This window comes from Spermophilus citellus (genome assembly GCF_964194105.1).
Source record: "Spermophilus citellus genome assembly, chromosome: 2".
Taxonomy (NCBI): domain Eukaryota; kingdom Metazoa; phylum Chordata; class Mammalia; order Rodentia; family Sciuridae; genus Spermophilus; species Spermophilus citellus.
Window position 1 is genome coordinate 251,562,652 of NC_138183.1, and position 19,218 is coordinate 251,581,869.

Genomic DNA, 19,218 nt, shown 5'->3' on the forward strand with positions numbered 1-19,218 from the left:
TTCCCAGAGCTCACAGTGTAGGGGACGGACAAAAGAGAAAAGGTCATTTTCCTGCTAGATGTTCCCAGTTGGACGAGGGGAAACAGGGAAGAGAGAGTTTGGGGGAATTAGGGAAATCATAAAACGGTGTGGGAGAGATGTTATTGAAGATCTCATCCGAACCTGACTTTGTACAGCGAGAGAGGATTAGAGAAACATCCGGACATTCCAGCTACTCAGAAATTAGTGCTCCTGGCTGTCAGCTGAGGTCTCAGAGGGGAGGATCTAAGGGAGCCCAGCAGATGTTCATTTCCTGCCTGCTTGTGCCCTCCTCTGGGATAAGCTTTTGGGGGCTCCCCTTGTCTCTTACAGGAGACATTCCCAGGTCCTAAAGGTAGCTTCTATTCCCAGCAGCTTATTTCACTTAGCATATAATGTTTTCCAATTCCATCCAGGGTGCTACAAATGACAGAATTTCTTCCTTTTTAAGGCTGAATAATATTCTACATTTTCTTTATTCCTTCATCCATCAATGGATAGTTAACTGTTATAAAGACCACTTACCCACACTTGCACACACTTCATCTCCTGAAAGGTCTGAAGCTGAATAAATTAAAAGCCTTCGTGGGAAACAGTCTGATGTCTGTAACTTAGCTACTGTGAATCATGGTGCAGTGAACACAGGCATGCAGACATGTTGAAATCCTGATTTCAGGTTTTTGGGTAAATACCCAGAAGTGGGATTGTAAAATGCCAGACACTTTTAGTTCTCAGTTTGGAAATCATTTCCTCAGGAAGGCATTCCTAAACTCACCAACCACTGGCTTTGCTCAATGCCATTGCCCTCTACTCCCAGATTCCCAGTCATCTTGAACTTCCTCTTACTCTGGACTGCAATTTCCTGTTTCCCATCCTCCACTCCAAGGATGGTTTTTGGGCGGGGCCCTTGTCACTCACTGCTCTTCCTTCAGCACAGCACCTGACACATCAAATACCTGCTTAATAAGTGTTTGTCAGATGAATGAATGACCCCTTTGTTGTAGGGACACATGAGGCAAGGCACCAAGACAGCAGGAAACAATTTTATTTGGCTGCAGCCAGGTTCAGAGGGCACAGCTTTTGCTGTAATCAAGCAATCCCGTGACTTTCAGAGTTCTATACCCAGCATGTAAGGGGAGGGGCTCAGAAGTTCACAGTCTGCAGAAGTTCACATAAAAGCAGCTTTTTCTGTCCCTGTTCTGGGCAAGTTAACCCTTCAAGGACAACACCTGAGAAGGGGAGAGCTTCTTCTCCCCTCTCTTTCCTCCCTCTGCCAGCTGTTACCATGGGCCCATTTGTAACTTATCTTAAAAATGTAGACATCTCTGTGAAGCCCAGCTGAAGGCCAGAGGCCTTGTTTGCCCATTTCTACAAAGTACCATACTGGCTGGGGATGTGGCTCAAGCGGTAGTGCGCTCGCCTGGCATGCGTGTGGCTGGGGTTCGATCCTCAGCACCACATACAAAACAAAGATGTTGTGTCTGCCGATAACTATAAAATAAATATTAAAATTCTCTCTCTCTCTCTCTCTCTCCCTCTCTCCCTCTCTCACTCTTTCTTTAAAAAAAAAAACAATGGATGTTTGTGAAAAACTAGTAAGGGGGTGTCCAGCACCTGGAGTGCTGGTGCCTTCTTGGCCAGTGGCCAAGTAAACAGGGCGACATGAAAATAGGAAATTTATCTACATTGGACTCTTGCAGATCTTTTGCTGACAGTCTTAAAATCAGTCTGGGGGAAGATTTCTGGAGAGGCCCAATTAAGACTTTTCAGTGGAGAAAGGGGGTGCCACTTCACCTTCAGCTTGCCCTGAAGGAGCGTGATGTCTCCCAACTGTTGTTCTGTGAGTAGCTTCATTTTCTAGAAGAATGAAGACTGTGATTATGGTCCACACAGTCCTGGCAAGAAAATGTAAGAAAAATACCTGCTGTCATTGATCCAGGATCCTGGCCATGTATTTATAGGAGCACTTACCCACACTTGCACACACTTCATCTCCTGAAAGGTCTGAAGCTGGATAAATTAAAAGCCTTCGTGGGAAAGAGTCATGTCCCCCTAGTCTGATGTCTGACACTGGAGTCACATGACAAGTGTCGGGTGGAAAAGTGGCTCATTTTCTTGCCAGAGTGATGCCAAGAATGTAATTATGATTAACAGAGTGGAGAGGAGGAAGATTTTTAAAGTCACAAATATATTATCTTGGGCTAGTCTCACAACCCTGCCAGAAAGAAATTATGCAACTACAGAAGAGGAAACTGAAGTCCAGAGGTATGTCCGTGTTTGGAGTCTAGGTTGAAAAGAGGCGAGCAGCAGAGATGACAGAAGGAATGGACACGGAGGATGGGGAGGCAAAGAGCAATGCATGGAAGCAGAAGAGAGTGCTTTTCTAGAAAGAGGAAGTGCTGGCTGTGTTGAATGCCATCCAGAGGGCAGGTAAGATGAGGAGAGGAATTAGGTCACAGGTCATCGGAGACCTCATTAAGGGTGGTAGCCAGGCACCATGATGAACATCTGTAATCCCTGCCACTTGGGAGCCTGAGGCAGAAGGATTGCAAGTTCAAGGCCAGCCTCAGCAATTTAGCAAGATCCTATCTCAAAATTAAAAAAAAAAAGGGGGTTGGGTCAGGAGTCTAGGGGTGTAGCTCTGCAATAAAGTATTTGCCTAGAATGAGCAAGGCCCTGAGTTGGATCCCCAGCACTACAAAAAAAGCATGGTGAGGGGTTTGCTGGGTATATAGTTCAGTGGTAGAGCACCCCTGGTTCAATCCCCAGTTTTTCAAGCTGGCCTCTGCAAACCTCCCCCCCCCCCAGGTATAGGCAGAAAGTGCCATTGAAAGCTGGAGGATAAACAGGAGCCATTCCTTCAAGCACACTCAAAGGACTAGGTAAATCAGTCACCCAGTCACTGGAGTAGCAGGGGGTAGTGGGAGGTAGTTGACAGTGCATGGTCCTGGCTTCTGCTTCAGTTTTTTCTTAGTAAGGACCTTAGAATATGCTGGTGAATCTTTGTGTCAGAAAAGTATACCCTTGGACATCAATTTTTATATAGGGATTGAGTGCGCAGATCTGTTGGTGGAACATGAGATTCAAACACAGATGGGCAGTTTATTATTAATTTATTTTCTATTAGAACACATCTCCAAAATATTTGGGATAGTTTGCAAAATTTGGAGTACTTCTTTTAAGACCTGAAATGGCAGTGAAATGGTAGTTGCTTGCTGCTCATCATTAGGTTTCAGGGCAAGGGGTTGACTTCACCCTCTTTTGCCACAAGGGTTCAAGAAGGTTTTGCCTCATTTACATAGGGTAATTGCTGTGTGTGAATGAAAATGGTTAGAGCCAGGCATAGTGGCACATTCCTGTAATCTCAGTGACACAGGAGGCTGAAGCAGGAGGATTGCGAGTTCAAGGCCAGCCTGGGCAACTTAAAGAGACCCTCTCTGTAAATCAAATAATAAAAATGAAAAGGACTGGGGATATAGCTCAGTGCTAAGGTGCCTCTGGGTTCAATACCTAGAACAGAAGAAAGAAAAGAAAAGAGGCAGGGTAGTGGGTGGGCCAGTACCCAGATGGTAGCCAGACAGAATTAACCAGAACAAGAAAGGGTGAACTGCAGGGCCTTCATTTCTGGGAATGTTCATCTGATTCATGTGAGTGGCAGTTTATGATTGATGGTCTGAATTCATTCCAGACCTATCTGTGTGTGTACCTCCTGTCCTTCAAGAAAGGTCAACAACATATAAAAAATTTACCCAGTAAGTGAGCTACTTCAGGTTTCTAAGCCTTTGCTTCCTTGGATAATAAATCTTTTTCTAGGACTGGGACATGGGAGGAAATAAGGAGAGATTCAAAGAGGGCAAAATCATAGACTTTGGAGTCACACTAACCAACCTGGGTTCTAATTCTGGTTCTGCCACTTCAAGTTGGCTGCGTGAGCACGAACAAGTTACTCTGCCTTTTCGGACCTTTGTTTTGTTTTGCAGTGCTGGGGCTCAAACCCAGGCCTTCTCCCATGTGATACACTTGTTCCACCACTGAGCTTCACCCCTAGTCCTCCTTTTGGGCCTTTTTGAAGAAATAGAAATAGGAAGAGGAGGGCTGGGGTTGTGGTTCAGCGGTAGAACGCTCGCCTAGCACATGCAAGGCCCTGGGTTCCATCCTCAGCACCACACAAAAATAAATAAATAAAGGTATTGTGTCCAACTACAACTAAAAAATCAATATTAAAAAAACTAAGAAGAGGGTAGACATGTATCTCATTTATCATGTCAGTTCTAACCTTATAGGAAGAAAAAGCACTTGTAAAGGAAGTCCTGGATGCAGAAGCCCAGGTCATGGGAGACCTGTAGGAGGTGAGGGCCCAGAAAGCACAGCTTGGGAAGCTATACTTTGACACACACCACAGGTCTTTTTTTTTCTTTCTTTTTTTTTTTTTCTTTTCAGTGCTGGGAGTCAAACCCAAGACCTTGTACACGCTAGGCAAACAAACTACCACTGAGTCACATCCCCAGCCTCAAACTAGAGGTCTTAAAGGGAGATTCCTGTCCCTGGAAATTTGGATTTGGCAAAGGATACAGGCATTTGGGGTGATCACTCTGATCAGGCTCTGATCTTCAGTACGTGGAGCCAGGGATGCTAGACAGTTTGGGACAGTCCCACATAAAATAATTATTCCGAATCCTGCATGACCTTCTAATGCCCCACTGATTGTTAACATAAATGGAAAACCTGTTTATAATTATCTGAGCTGAAAACCCTTACTCTGTTATGTAAGTGAAAACATGATATTATGAACACAGTTTTAGTAAACACTGAATTCTCCAGGAATGCTATTAAAGTGTCAACCAAGGGCAAAATTTTCCCTGCATAACTTCAGGTCTTTACGAACGGTTCGTCACCATTCCAGAAGAAGAAGTAGAAGACAACACCATTCCATGGTGTCTCTGAAGGCACCATGTCCTTCTCAGCCTGGACTTAGAGCAATTCCTCTTTGCAGTGATCACTCGTGTGATCTGATGGAGCACATGAATGCAGAAATGCAGATTTCTCTAGCATAAATTCCTTTCATTTTTCCTTGATTTTTAAAATTATGAAGGAGGGCTGGGTTTGTGGCTCAGTGGTTGAGCACTTTCTTAGCACATAGTTTCGATCCTCAGCACCACATAAAATAAATAAATAAACAAGTTGACATAATTTCATGTTTAAATAAAAATAAAAGTAAATTATTTTTTTATTTTTCATCTGACAAGTATTGTCCATGTGCATCCAACCCATCAGGCACAGCCTAGATGCTGGGAAAGTAAAAAGGGAATTGTCAAATATTTGTAATCCCCAGCTGGGGTTGTAGCTCAGTGGTAGAGCGCTTGCTTCGCAAGCATGAGGTACTGGGTTCAATCCTCAACACCACATAAAAAAATAAATAAATAAAAATAAAGATTGTCTCCATCTACAATTAAAAAAATTTTTTTAAACACAAATATTTGTAGTTCCAAGGGCATATTGGATCTGATATAGTTGTGATCCACTGGGACCCCTGACCCCACTATATGACTTGGGACACATCTTCTCATCTCTCTGAGCCTCAGTTTCTTGTAGGGATTTGTGAAGATCATCTGAGATCATGCCAATGGCAATGTATGCTCCCTGAATGGCAGCTGTCAACCCTGTTGCTGTGATAGCTGACTTCTTTATGGCACAGGTACAATAAGATCTTTTATTTTTCTTAACTAGTTCTTTAAACTCCATCTCCTAGCTACTACATTTTTATTTTGAGGATCCCTCTTTTCCCTCTTACCTCTCAGTTTTCCAGAATCGGCAGTGATTTTTTATTTAGTTTGAATTTTTCCTCTCCAGTCAGGGCAACTAGTCTGGGAGTCCACTGCTGTTATACTTCTCACTGACACGCGGGGGCGCTGTTGAGTTTGAGTTTGATCCTGCACCTTCCTGCATGTTAGGAGCCCTGGAAGAGTAGGTAGGCATCAATGGATGAAAATCACATAAGTTCCTTATGTGCAGATAAAAAGTAAAACGGGTCAAGCCTCTGAGTTTCATACTTAACATCAGCTCCTAGATCTCAAAATTAGCCAGAGGCACATGTTTTCATCCCCACCCCACCTCAAGAGTCTCCGAACCCTGCATTCTGCACCACTATCGCCTCAGCCTTCAGTCCAGAGATCTGGAATTGTCCTTGATTTCCCCCCTACCCTTATGCCTCCCATCTGGCTCATCTTCAAATGCTCAGGATCCCATCTTCCAGTGTCTTTCAAACCCACCACCTCTCTCCTTTCCCATGGCCACTGCTCACGGCCAAGCCATCCTCTCCTGCCTCCAGCAGTCTATGCTCCACACAGCAGCTCAAGGAACTGCCTCAAAGGTAATCGGGCCCAGGTGTGGGCTGTGATGGCCAACCAGATCCCCCATTAGGAAATGGACAGTAACACCCAGTGAACGTGCTCCCTGCAGTGGTTTGCCTAGGCTGAAGAGCTAAGCCCCCTTCCCCAGGTGGCTGCATGCATCTAATCTGAGAGGCCATCCCAGCTTCTGTCCACATCCTTCCAGGATCAGGGGAGGTGTCCTTTGAGATTCCTTGGCACCTCAACCCTGCCCCCAGCCTTGCTTCCTTCTCTTCTCTTCCTCAGGTGTCAATCCTGAGAGCCCTCCCCAATTGGCTAGCTCTCCCCAACAGACTTGCCTGCTAATGTTCCATCTCAGAGTCTGTTTCCTAGGGATCCCAATACAGGTCAGATCACAGCCCTCCCTGCACTTAGAATAAAATGCACACTAAGTCACACTGTGGCCTGGAAGGGTGGGCATGATCTGGACTCTGCCTTCCTGTCTGAACTCATCTCATGCTTTTCTCACTGGCCTTCTTATTTCCCCCACCACAGTGACTTGCCTTCTCTCTGCACTCTAAGTGCTTTTCTATCTCAGGGAATTGGTACTGCCTGTTTCCCAAAGAGATTTTTTTCTGCTCTGTAAGACTCAGGGTCCTTCTTAGACACTTAGCTCAGCCTGAATGTCATGGGACCCTTCTTCTAAAGATGATCTTTCTCCCTAGCTCAGAATATTTTATATATTTCAGCACTTATCACACCCCGTCCTTATTTTTCTTATTTACCACTATCCTGTAAACTTCTGAGAACAGGGGTTTGATTGTTGTTTTTTTGTTTGTTGGTTGGTTTTGGTGGTACTGAGGATTGAACCCAGGTCTCCACCACTGAGCTACATCTACAGCCTTTTCTAAATTTTACTTTTGAGATAAGGTCTTATTAAGTTGATGAGGCTGTCCTCAAATTTGCCATCATTCCTGCCTCAGGCTCCCGAGTAGCTGGGATTACGGGTTTGCACCACTGTGCTGGACCTGATCCTCCTCTGTTGCTATCTCCAATATAGGAACGTTGCCTGACCCTCAGGACCATCTTATCCATCAGAGAGCACAACCTCTGGGCTTTCTAGGGGATGTGAAAATATTGAAGACTGTCGGGAGCTGCCACATAGGAACCGAGCGCCCCTTAGCCTTGAGTGATGAGAATGTAGAGATGTGTCAAAAGCCAGCCGTGGGCTGTGTGTGTGTGAACTATGGGCACTGAGCGCACAAAGTGGACTGAACCGACTTTGCCCCTCTGTTTGGGCGGGCCTCACCCTGGTCTTTTTGCTTGCTCTGCCTCTATCCCCACAGAGCTCATGAGATGGACAAGGCCTCCCCAGATGCCAGTCAACCCGCTGACAGCAGACATCACGAAGCTAGATTCAACCCCTTGCTTCATTTGAATGGCTTCTTCCCTATAAAAGGGTTCAGCACGCGCTCTCTCGCGCTCTCTCTTTCCATAGACCCCTAAGGTCAGAGGAGCTGTCACAGGACCCAGAGAAAAAGGTATCTCTGTCTCTTGTGTGATTATTTCGTGCAGCCCAGTTCACCTGGAGTGACCCTGAGAGTTTTAGTCATGGAATGCCACAGAAGACTGTGGAAAAAACTCTACTGACTTAAAAAAAAAAAAGTCTGAGTGAGATGGAACATGCCTGAAATCCCAGTGACTCCAGAGACTGAGTCAGGAGGATCACAAGTTCAAAGCCAGCCTCAGGATTTAGTGAGACCCTGTCTCAAAATTTAAAAATTTAAAAATGGCTGTGGAAGAGGCCAGTAGGGGGTTGCGGTGGAAGAATGACTGATACCAGATACAAGGGTTTTGGGTAGTGATGAAAATGTTCTGAAATTACATAGTAGTGATGTTCATACAACTCTGAATATGTGAAGTACCACTGAATTGTTTTTTTTTTAAAGGGGGGCATGGGGCTGGGGTTGTGGCTCAGTGGCAGAGCGCTCGCCTAGCACGTGCAGGGCCCTGGGTTAGATCCTCAGCACCACATAAAAATAAAATAAAGGTATTGTGTCCAACTATTGTGTCAAAAATAAAATAAAATAAAAAAATTTTAAAAAGGGGGGGGCAAATTTTATTGTATGTGAATTATATGTTGATAAAACTTATTTTAAAAATAAATAAATAAAATGGCTGGGGATGTGGCTCAGTAGTTAAGTGTACTGGGTTTAGTCCCTGGTACCAAAAAACCAAAAAGTTTTAAATTGCTATGAATTCAGTTGAGTATCTCCTGAATAAATTTGTGATTATTCAATTTAATATTGATAAATATGGGCTGGGGATGTGGCTCAAGCGGTAGTGCACTCGCCTGGCATGCGTGCAGCCCGGGTTCGATCCTCAGCACCACATACCAACAAAGATGTTGTGTCCGCCGAAAACTAAAAAATAAAAAATAAATATTAAAAATTCTCTCTCTCTCTCTCTCTCTCTCTCTCACACTCTCTCTTTAAAAAAAATATTGATAAATATTTTGGTACAACCAAAAAGAATTTGTAAATCAGAATTTTTAAATCCAAGATAGATAATCACTTTAAACATTTTAACAAGCTATACTGGGCTGGGGATGTGGCTCAAGCGGTAGTGCACTCTCCTGGTATGCGTGCGGCCTGGGTTCGATCCTCAGCACCACATACAAACAAACGTTGTGTCTGCCGAAAACTAAAAAAATAAATATTAAAAATTCTCTCTCTCTCTCTCTCTCTCTCTCTCTCTCTCTCTCTCTCTTTCTCTCTCTAAAAAAAAAAAAAAACAAGCTATACATGGCTGAATACACCAGTAATCCCAATTATTCTGGAAGCTGAGGTAAGAAGATCACAAGTTCAAGGCTATCCTGGACCACTTAGTGAGATCCTACCTCAAAAGAAAAAACTTTAAGGGCTGGGAATGTAGTAGAGCATTTGCCTCCCCAGTTCCAAACACACACACATGCGCACACACACACACAAACGGTAGCAAATCGAAATTTAAATGAGTTACATGAAGTCAGATGATTTCTAAAACAAACATAAAATTCCTTGAAAAAGAACTGTGCTCAGCATCTCCTCCAACTGAGGAGGTCCAGTGTCCTGTAGTGATCTGTTAAAAAATGGTTCATTACTCTCTTGACCTGGAAAACTCTAAAAAATTATGCAAATCAAGAGGTTCAAGTCTTTGTGTTCACTTTAAGAACATCGGTGAAACTGAACAGGCCATCAACGGTATGCATATTCAAAAAGCCACCAGGTATCTGAAAATGTCATTTTAAAGAAACTGTGTGTGCCATTCTGGTGTTACAGTGGTGGAATTGGGAGGTATGCCCAGGCCAAACAGTGGGGCCAGAAACAGGGTTGCTGGCCCAAAAAGAGTGCTGAATTTTTGCTGCTCATGCTTTAAAAATGCACGGAGTAATGCTGAACTTAAGGGTTTAGATATAGATTCTCTGGTCATCACCCAGGTAAACAAAGCACCCAAGACGCACCCTCATACTTACAGAGCTCACATTCGGATTGATACTCATACATGAGCTCCCCCTGCCACATTGAGATGATCCTCACAGAAAAGGAACAAATTGTTCCTAAGCCAGAAGAGAAGGTTACCCAGAGTAAAAAAAATATCCCAGAAGAAACCAAAGAAACAAAAATTTATGGCAAGGAAATAAATTCAGCTAAAACAAATGCAAATAAAAGTTAAAAACATTCCTTGCAAAAATATTACAGTTGAATCCTACTATTATGTATAATTATTGTGCACTAAAAAAAATGTTTAAATATTATAGTAACATGTTACTTAATGTGAGATGAAGATGACTTTGATTAGATATAAGATTGGAGCCCTCAAAAGTTTGGGAGACTAAGGCTAACAAGGTGAGACAACTAGCCCTTCCCTTCTGAAATTGGCAGGTATGCTCCAGGGACCTTAACTCATAGCTTGCTAGCTACTAAAAAGGTGCTATGTGCTTTTTTTCTTTTTTATTTCTTTCTTTTTTTTCTTTTCTTTTTTTTCTTTTTTTTTTCTTTTTTTTTTTTTTTTTTTTGTAGTTGTAGATGGACAACATGCCTTTATCTGTTTCATTTTTATGTGGTGCTAAGGAGCGAACCCAGGCCTCACACATGCTAGGCAACTGCTCTGCCACTAAGCTACAGCTTCAGCCCCATGCTATCTGCTTTTCCCATTTAACTCATGGCTTGCTCCCCATTGAGAGCATGATATGGAGCTGGGTGTAGCCCAGTGATAGGGCACTTTCCTAGCATGCATGAGACCCCCAGTTCAATCCCCAGTTCTAAAAACATAAATGATAAATATGATATGTGCCCTTCCCTAGCGTCTCACTCACTCTCAAACCATCTTATTAGCCTTAGAAGCCAGGTGCATCTTTAAAGCCAAGAGCTCTTTCCTTGGCTCTCCAAGGACAAATAACATGAAGGATAACACTGTTGCAGAGGAACCAAAGCAGTAAATAATTCCCAGGACCCTTGGCTCACTACTCAAATGATTTATATTTTTTTTCCAGTCCCTTGTGTTCTCTTAATAGCTGCCACTCATTCTCATCATGAGGCAGAGATTATACAGAGAGACATAATATTGGGCTCCAGGCTTTCCACCCCTCACTCAAGGCGGAAGTGCTTGCACAGGCCTTGCAAAGAAAACACCTTAGGAAATGTGCCCCAAACCAATTAAAATTCCTAGATTCTAGTCCAACCCTGCAATCCTTACATAGAAGGAAAACCTAGCTCCATTTTTTGTCGAGAGAGCCAGCTTGACATTCTCAGCCAATTCTGCATTTTCCTTTTGCTCAAACAAGAAGTCTCAAGGATCTGTTCCTGTTGCAGCTGTATCTTTATCTGATTCTTCTGATGGAGAACTTGAGAACCCACCCAGGAGGTAACAAAGGTTAAAAAATGGTCATGCCTGGCCCTTTGTTGGCTCCCCTTATATTGTTGGATGAATGGATGCCTGGATGGATGGATGGACAGCTGGATGCATGGATGTGCCGCAGTCTGGCTGGGCACAGAATCACGAGCCACTCAAGCAGGAACAAAACTTTATTTTTGAAAATGCTGCCAATACCCCATACGCATCCGGCAAGCAAGCCGGTCCACCCACGCGCTCGTGTCGACCAGAACCAGGGCCCAGGACCTCCCCTGGAATTCCCTCCTACTATCCTTCCCCAACCAATGGGAACTCTCCAGGAGTCCCGTAACATGAGTCCTGTAGCAGGCCAAGGTGAACAGCAGGAGTCCAATTTCCATATGAATGTAAATCTTAACATAATCATATCATCTCAATGGCTAGCTGGCGTCACCTTACAACCAAAAGTGCCATGCATCATATTATTTGGTTGTGGCTCCTAGCATGGATGGATGGATTGATGGATGCAAGGGCAGATGCATGGATGTATGTATGCATGGATGGAAACATGGATTCATACCTGAATGGATAGATTCCTGGGTGAATGGGTAAGTAGGTGTGTAGATGAATGGATGGAATGGGAGATTCTGGAACCTAAGCCTTGAGCCCAGATTTCTTTCTTGGAGTGAATTTGTCTCAGGGGCTCTTGCTTCAAGTTGGTGGGTAGTTCTGCTCCACCTCCAGGTCTTCCTCCTTAATCATTAGATCCCTACTCCCATCCCCAAAGATTCCAGGCCCTCACACAAAAACTGAGCCACATCCCCACTGCTTTGTGTGCCAAGATCTCAGGTCACAGCAATTTAGAAGAAGAGTCTTGTTACATTCTAATCCCAGAATGACCTCCAATTTACCTCACCTTTGCATAACTCAGAGGAGTTATTTGAGAACAGCAGCAATAATAATGCATAGCCAGGGTTTACTCCGTGCTTAATGGTAAACTTTTATCAGAACTTGTCTTTTAATTTAAAAAATTCATCTCAGATTATCCGAAATGTTCAGTCATAGAATTAGGCAGGGCTGAACTCTTTCTCCCTCAATGGAACCCTTTTAAAATCTCTGCCTTGGCAAGTTGTCCTGTGTGGGGTGGGGGATATGGCAATTTAAAACTTGAAATTAGACCCCAGTCTGGACTGGTACCATCATTTGTGGGGCAGGGGCAGAGAGCAAGTATGGAAGCCTCTGGTGCATGAGTCTCAGTTTGTCCAAGGAAGCCCAACATTCTCTAACAGGAACCAGCCACAGGCCAGGTGGTGAGCCTCCAGAGCTGGGGTGGGGTGGGGCAGGGTGGCACATGGGCCCTTCCTTTGCAGGGGATGTGAACCATGAGCCATGATAATCGGAGAATGAGCAGCTGGCAAGGCCTCCTTACCTCCTCATCTGCTGGGCATAAGCCCAGAGTGTCCCCATCCCATTCCCCAGTGGCTAGATCTTGGTCCTTGGCAGGTGTCTCATTTCAACTAAGTAGATCTCCAAAGTGAGCTGATTCTTTCCTTTCACTTGAACTCCTTAGTTGCCAAAGCTTACTTCCTGGTGACCTGTATGACTGAGAGATTAAGTAAATTGCCGGGTTCACATCTAACTCCACAGGCCTTTGTCCTTTCCTCTACCCCATGCTATCCACACTTAAACCCAGGAGAGTCCCCACTCTCAGTGCCACAGCTATAGGACAGGGGTTCATTGTCCTTAAGTAGGTTGTTGAGAAGAATAAAGGAGTCAATGGCAGAAAAGTCCTCAGAGCAAGACCTGGCATGTATTTGAAGGGTTTCCTTTAAAATATGAGCTGTTGTTATTACTATAAAAGTTGCCAGAGTCAAAATGGAGCCGCTTGTGTCAAATCCTAACAATAATAAATAAAACTGGGAAGTATGGAAGAGTGACCTCACTCATGCAGGCCCCACAACAAGAACTATTGAAAAAGATTGCCAGAACCCCACCTCGCACCGCCACTGCAGCCCTGCTCAGAAAATACTTCTATGAGGACATTTGCCCAGCAATTGCCTGTCCAGCCTTGGACTGACCCCACCCTTGTTACTCATCCTTCTCACTAAGGATTATTGTTTTAAAATAACTCACATAAGCCAGGTGTAGTGGTACACACCTGTGATCCCAGCAGCTTGGGAGGCTGAGGCAGGAGGATCTCGAGTTCAAAGCCAGCCTCAGCAACAGCGAGGCACTAAGCAACTCAGTGAGACCCTGTCTCTAAATAAAATACAAAATAGGGCTGGGGATGTGGTTTAGTCGTTGAATGCCCCTGAATTCAATCCCCAGTACCAAAAACAACAACAACAACTCATGTGATCATTTTCATTTTGTTAGTGGGCACAGAACCCGGACAGGTCAGGGGACACCAGTGTCAAAAAGGACCTTTTAGGGGGCTGGGGATGTGGCTCAAGTGGTAGCGCGCTCGCCTGGCATGCGTGCGACCCGGGTTCGATCCTCAGCACCACATACCAAAAAAGATGTTGTGTCTGCCGAGAAGTAAAAAATAAATAAAAAATAAAAAAAGGACCTTTTAGTGTTTTGTTCACCCCACAGAAAGACACAGGCTCTTACCCAGCATATACTACTTATTTTTTTTTATGTAACAGCTTTTTTATTATTATACCAGGGATTGAACCCAGGGGCACTTAACCACTGAACCACATCACCAGCCCTGTTTGTATTCTATTTAGAGACAGGGTCTCACTGAGTTGCTTAGAGACTCGCTTTTTGCTGAGGCTGGCTTTGAACTCACAGTCCTCCTGCCTCAGCCTCCCAAGACACTGGGATTACAGGCTTGTGCCACTGTGCCTGGCTGAATTGTCAGTTTCAATAGTAAGATTAATGTATTCTAGATACAATTCCTTTATCAGATACATGATTCACAAGCAAATTCTCCCATTCTGTGATGTCTTTCACTTTCTAGTTAGTGATATCCATGGAAGTACAAGTTTTAAAATTTGATCACTGAAGCAAATCTCTCTGCTTCTCTGAGGATTCTTTATCTGTAAAGCAAGCAGCATCAACATGGTACCTTGCAGGTATGGAATAAAATTGTAATACATGTGGCAGGTAACACTCAGATTATAGGCCTGGTCTGGCCGGCTGGAACCTGTTCCCTGCTGAGCCCCTCGAGGGAGGACGGAGGTAGTATGTCTCAGCTTGGGGTCCCAGGGGATCCCCAGGCCTTCCATGCCACTCTCCTTCTTGCTTCCACTGTGGTCTCTATCTGAATTGCTCCTTGGGAGCACAGACTTGTTGGCTGTACCCACTGCTGTAGCCTCATTGCCTGGCACAGTGCCAGATCCACAGACAGCACCCATACACTACATGCTGAATGGGGCTGAGCCTGTAGCTCCGTGTTGGGCATCTTCCTAGTGTGCCTGGGGGCCCTGCGTTTCAGCCCAGCAACATATACACATGGAATGAATGAAAAGTATGTGGAATTTCTCACCCATGGTCACACAAAGTATGTGAAAGCTGGGACTTCCAGCTCCCTGGCCAGGATAATGTCTTACTCAGTGATGCTAGGTGAACTTTCTATTTAGTGACTAATGGCTTTTTTTTTTTTAAAGGTTAGCTTTGGTTAAAATGGTAAGCAGATCATTCGGATACATATTTTAGGCCCCAGATGGATACTTTTGCTCTGCCAGTAAGTGTCCAACAACTCCAGCTCAGCCTTCTGGAATCCAGACTCCACTTGGGCACCACCTCCTCCAGGAAGCTCTCTCTTACCCTCTTCCCAGGTCGCCCAGGCCTGTTGAAGGTTTGTTTATGGGCTCCTACTGCACCCCTCACTTAACACATTACTGAAATTATGTTCTTCACTAAACCTAAACTGCTTAGTAACATGGGCTGAGTGTCTGTTTTCTCTGGTCCCCTCTCCCCTGTGCCCATACATGTCACTCTGGAGTGGCATGAATGTACTCTGAGCCCGAAAGAATAATTATGTGAGCCTCGAGTCTGATTTCATCCACGTGCAACGCTAATGACAAGCAAAAATTTGATCATACTCAGTTTCTTCTGGGGGCTTCAACTGAGATGACTTGTTTTACATATTTTAGGCTAAGAAATACTACAGAGATGAAGAAGGTGGACCTAGAGCCAGACCATTTTGGGTCTGAATCTAGATTGCCACATTCAAAGTTGGGTGGGCAATTTACAGAACCACTCTGTGCCTTGGTTTCCTCATCTGGACTTTGAAATGTTTTTTTTTTTTTTTTTTTTTTTTTTTTTTTGTAGCTGCAGATGGACAGCATGCCTTTATTTTATTTGTTAATTTTTATGTGGTGCTGAGAATTGAACCCAGCGCCTCATACATGCAAGGCAAGCACTCTGCCACTGAGCTACAGCCCCAGCCCTGGACTTTAAAATGTTAATAGTGGGCTGGGGATGTGGCTCAAGCGGTAGCCCGCTTGCCTGGCATGCGTGCGGCCCGGGTTCGATCCTCAGCACCACATACAAAGATGTTGTGTCCGCCGAGAACTAAAAAATAAATGTTAATAAATTCTCTCTCTCTCTCTCTCACAAAAAAATAATAAAATGTTAATAGTATTTACATTGTGGTGGGCTGGGGTTTTTAGTTCAGTGGTAGGGTGCTTGCCTTGCATGTCTGAAGCACTGGGTTAGATCCTCAGCACCACATTAAAAAAATAAAAATAAGAATTGTGTCCTTCTACAGCTAAAAAAAAAAAATAATAGTACTTACATTGTGGTATTATCATGAGGATGAGATGAAGTACTACATGTTAAGTGTTTAGGTCAGAGCCTAACAATAATCACCAAACAGATATGAACAAATGTGATTAAAATCTTTTCAAAACAGTTAATAAGTGGATCAATTCAAGGAAAATGATAGTACAAAGTAAAAGTGGCTCAATCATGGAAATTCCTGGGGCCCAAAGGGGTGGAGCCTGTGATCTTAGTGATTTAGTGGAACTAGTAACAGGTGGGCTCCGTCCCACTCTCCACCAGCACCCAGGTGGCCTTTGGCACTCTGTTTTAGCTCTATGTGTCTCCCCTTCCCAGAAAAACTAGGTCACCAAAATCCAGTCTGCTCATCTACCAGCTAGATGACAATTGGCAGGTTGCCCACCATTTTCTAAGTTGTAGTTTTACTTCTGGCCTTGACTTTGACACTTTTTAAGTTAACAAGCTTTCCTAGTCTGCCACCCTTCCTTCTCTTCTCCTGTCCTGGTCCCAGCACCTCCCACTGCCTGTACCACCACCTCCACTTCTGCCTTTACCTCCAACTCTGCCCCTCCTTAAAAAACACAAACAGGGACTAGAGATGTAGCTTAGTATTATAGTATTTGCTTAGCAGGCCCTGGGTTTGATCCCCAGTTCTGGAAAAAAAAACACACAAAGAGTCCCCTAATTCTTTTATGGGGTTTTCCGGGGCCATTACTATGTTCATAATACTGCTAAGATATTATGTACCTTTTTTTCCAAAATATAGAGTGCCTCCCAGAGGTTTCATGATGTGTGATACTGTAGCAGATGGCTTGCAGAAGTAGAGAATCGCTTGTCTTCTATTAAGCCAGACATTAAAGAGATTTGTAAACATGTGTAATAGCAACTCTTATTTTTTTTTTGGAAAATATAGTTATTTGTCATCTAATATAATAATTCTGTTAACATGTAATGATGTAATGTGATTTCTGTTAATTTAAGTGAATATATATTTATAAATATATATATATATATATATATATACATTTATGTTTGGGCTGGGAATTGAACCCAGGGCCTCATACACACTAAACATACATTCTACCATTTAGCTATACCCCCAAGCCATATGTATACTGGGGATTGAACTTGGATACTTGGCCACTGAGCCACATCCCCAGCCCTATTTTGTATTTTATTCAGAGACAACATCTCATTGAGTTGCTTAGCACCTCACTTTTGCTAAGGCTGGCTTTGAACTCATGATCCTCCTGCCTCAGCGTCCTGAGCTATTGGGATTATAAGCGTTCACCACTACACCTGACTGAATAAAAATATTTTAAATATGCAGAAAACAAGCTGTCCCTTTAAACTAGTAATAAATATAGAAGATATTGGGCTCTTAGATATTTGGGTTCTACCTCTCCTAGGCAGTAAAGGGACTGTAGCAAATCATCCCAGGACAGATTTGAAGTATTTATCTGATATCCAAGAAGACGTTCCAATCTTGTAACAGCTGCCAACTATTGAGGAAGAAACACACCAATTTACAATGCCTCAACTGCCTCTGAGAGCATACCTGAAACCCGCCTGATAGTTCCTATGCTAGTAGCAGCACAGGGGCCTTGCATGACAAGAGTAAGGGATGATTAATGACCAAGGCACCAAGATATTCTCAAATTCCTTAAGCATGGTGGTATCACAGGTTATGAGAACTGAACTGATCATTAAAAAAAAAAAAGTGGGCAAAGGGCATAGACATTTTACAGAAAGGAAACACAAAAATCTTTTAAATATATGAAAGATGAATTTCATGCATAAGTAATGAGAACACAACTCAAATGAGATACCATGATTCATCTGCTAGATAGGCAAAGATTTAAAAATTGGAGGGGCTGGCGTTGTGGCTCAGTGGTAGCGCGCTCGCCTAGCAAGCACAAGGCCCTGGGTTTGATCCTCAGCACCACATACAAACAAATAAAGGTGCTGTGTCCAACTACAACTAAAAAAATAAATATTAAAAAAAATAAAAATTGGATATGGGCTGGGGATGTAGCCTACTGGTTGAGAGAGTGTTTTGCATGTATGAGGCCCTGGGTTCTATTTCCAGCACTGCAAAAAAAAAAAAAAAAAATTAATTAAAAATTCATAAAGGGCTGGGATTGTGACTCAGTGATAGAGTGCTTACCTCGAATATGTGAGGCATTGTGTTCGATCCTCAGCACTACATAAAAATAAACAAAGATATTGTGCCCATGTATAACTAAAAATATTTTAAAAATACATAAAATTAAAAACAAAAATTTGATAACATACTCTATTAGTGAGCATAGAAAAAGAGACACCCTCATGCAGTGATGGATGAACATAAGTGTTGTAATCAGGGTGGAGGGTACTGGCTGATATCTATCTAAAGTACAAAATCTTATGTTCAATCTAATTCCATTTCCAGGGACTTCAACTAGAGGTAGAGATGCACAGGCTAAATAGATGAACAAGTATTTTTCTTTTTAAACTCCTTTTTTTTGATACAATATCTTTATCTATTTTTATGTGGTGCTGAGGATCGAACCCAGTGCCTCATGCATGTGAGGTAAGCATTCTAACACTGAGCTACATAAATCCTCATCCCTGAGGATTTTTCTTTGTGGTGCTAGGGAATCAAACCTGAGACCTCAAGCATGTAAGGTAAGCACTCTGCCACAGCTGTTAGGAAAGTTCTCCTCCTGAATGTCCACAGGGCTCACTTTTCACCTCTTTCAAGATTTTGCTCAAGTCTTACCTTCCCAGTGAGGACTGTACCGGGCCACTGTAATTAAAACTAGCCCACCATCCTCTAGAATTCCTTTTACCCTACTCTCTTCTCCATAATGCTCATCACCATCCTCTAGAATTCCTTTTACCCTACTCTCTTCTTCATAATGCTCTCACCTCCATAATGCTTCATCACCTTCCATTATTCAATGTGCTTAGGTGCCATGTTTATGGCTTATTGTCTGTTTTCTCCTAACTGGATATAAACTCTACAAAGGTTGTAATGGTCTGTGTTTTGTTCACTGATGTAGACCAAGCATCTAACACCTAATTGATGCTCAGTAAATATTTCCTAAATATGAGAAACTGGTAACAGTTGTTATACCAGAGAGGAAAGCAGGGATCCAAAGGAGCCATGGGAGTGAGATTTACGTTTCAGTACACACCCTGATATACTTTGTACCAGATGCTTGTATTAGCTGGTAAAAATTTAATTAAAACTTTGAGCCCTACCAATAAAATGCAAAAACTGGAA

At 43.3% G+C, this 19,218-nt stretch overlaps 1 protein-coding gene and 1 pseudogene across 2 annotated transcripts in view; both read left to right on the top strand.

The window, feature by feature from the left end:
• BBS1 (Bardet-Biedl syndrome 1) overlaps nucleotides 1-13,701 on the top strand; it is a 62,185-nt gene extending 48,484 nt beyond the window's left edge. Inside the window, exon 18 of the mRNA XM_081277980.1 lies at nucleotides 13,641-13,701. The gene's annotated coding sequence lies outside the window, so the exon portion shown is untranslated. The remainder of the gene's footprint in view (nucleotides 1-13,640) is intronic.
• LOC308641925 (large ribosomal subunit protein uL22-like) lies at nucleotides 9,478-10,029 on the top strand (annotated as a pseudogene). Its single transcript has one exon. The product of its transcript is annotated as a large ribosomal subunit protein uL22-like (transcript).
• Nucleotides 13,702-19,218: the final 5,517 nt, after the last annotated feature.